Here is a 1,865-nt window from a genome sequence, read left to right on the forward strand (position 1 = left end):
ATGCCAGTTTGTAATTCCTTATGATATTCTTCTACAGAATTTTTTCCTTGTCTTAAACGCTGCATTTTTTGAAGTAATTCACGTTGATAATATGGTGGAACCCAACGAGTACGCATAGCACTTTTCAGAGCAGCCCAATTAGCTGGAATAGGATATAATCTACAATGTTCATACCACCAAACACATGCAAAGCTAGTGAAAGCACAAATAGCAGCAGGAACACGTCTCTCCTTAGGATATTGTAAACATGTAAATCGTTGTTCAGTTTCTAACTCCCAAGTAAGATATATATCAGGAACATATCTACCCACAAATGGTGGAATGTTCAATTTCAGTTTAGGGAGATGGTCATGATCACGTACCTGAGGTGGTTGTGCAGCCCTACCATTGCGATGATATGCATGAGGACGACCTGGTGGCGGTGGTGCTGGTGGTTGCACGTAGTTCTGATTTTGATCAACCTCATCCTCGTAATGGTCCTGCACCTCTGCAGTAGCAGCAGGAGCTACAGGAGCATCAACATCGGCACCAGAATTTTGACCAGGCTCAAGGGGAATGCGCAGTGCCCGTCCCACTTGATTTTGAAGGCGATGTTGTTGTTCTTGTTGTTGTCGTTGTAGAGGTGCGTTAGGTGCAGCCGGTGGTGGTGATGGAAGACGCGCGAGCAATTCATTAAATTTGTTATCGAGCTTTGTTTCTAATGTCTTCTCCATGCCATCTATCTTCTCCATGGCCTCTTCAAATCTGTTTAGCACATCTTGCACATGTCCACTCATCATTTGCTGAAATTTATCATGTAGCTCTTTGTTCGTCATGTTCTCCCAATCTGTCTCATCGGCTTGTGATCCTGCCATGGTTAGCAGCAATAGAAACACACAAGAATATGATCCTACAGACTACTAGGAAGTGGTGGTGGTGGTGGTGTATCACAAATCTGGCAAGCGAATCTCAAATTCTTACCAGTTCTTATCCAGCAGCAGGTGGTGATCAGCAACCGTCATAGTCAAAATGCTCAAAGATTGGATAGAGCGATTGCCATGTGGTGTCAAACACACGATGTAGATGTATGTGGAGCTGGGAAGGCTTATGATTGTAACATCCCAAATTTTCAATTTGGAATGTTATACATTAGATCATCATGCATGTCATATTTTCTTGCATTTTGCCCGATCCTAGAAATTTCACGCAACTCAAGGACCCTCGGAGAGAGTTGCAGATTTCGTTATTTTCATAATTGAGAGTTTTCTCAAATATTGAAAAGAGGATCATTTGATTTATTTATTTCATCTTCAATAATTTTCCCGATATCAAAAATAATGAGAGAGGGAATAATATGACTTTCCCCAAATTTAGGAAAAATGAAGATTTAATAAATAGATCAATTTTGGTTTTGCCGGAGTTTATTCGCGTTTTATTTGGATAGGGAAAAATGCGCGTTTTCGAAAATTGCATTCTAGGTCCGGAGTAAAGTTCATTTTGTTCGGCTCATTTTTAGGAGTCGGGGAAAATTTACTTTAGTAATTTTGGAGTTCGTTTAGTTTAGTTTTCTTTTTTTTCTGCGCGCGTAACCGTTTAAAAAAAATCCGCAGCGCCTTGGGCCAAGGCCCAGCCAGCAGGCCGGCCGGCCAGGCCCCAGCCCCGCGCGTGCTAGGCGCCAGCGCCCCAGGCCGCCGCCTCGCTCGAAGCCGAGTCCCAGCGGGACTCTGGCCACCGTAGCCCCCCCTCTTTCCTTTGTTTTGTTTTCCTTTTCCTACTCTATTTCTTGTCCCGTACCCCAAGAAACCCCCTCCCCACACCTATATAAATACCCCCACACCCCCCCTCCTCACACCAAAACCCAAGCCCCTCTCTCCTCCCCAAGCCGT

This window comes from Triticum dicoccoides, chromosome 3A, assembly GCF_002162155.2.
Source record: "Triticum dicoccoides isolate Atlit2015 ecotype Zavitan chromosome 3A, WEW_v2.0, whole genome shotgun sequence".
In the NCBI taxonomy this organism is placed as follows: domain Eukaryota; kingdom Viridiplantae; phylum Streptophyta; class Magnoliopsida; order Poales; family Poaceae; genus Triticum; species Triticum dicoccoides.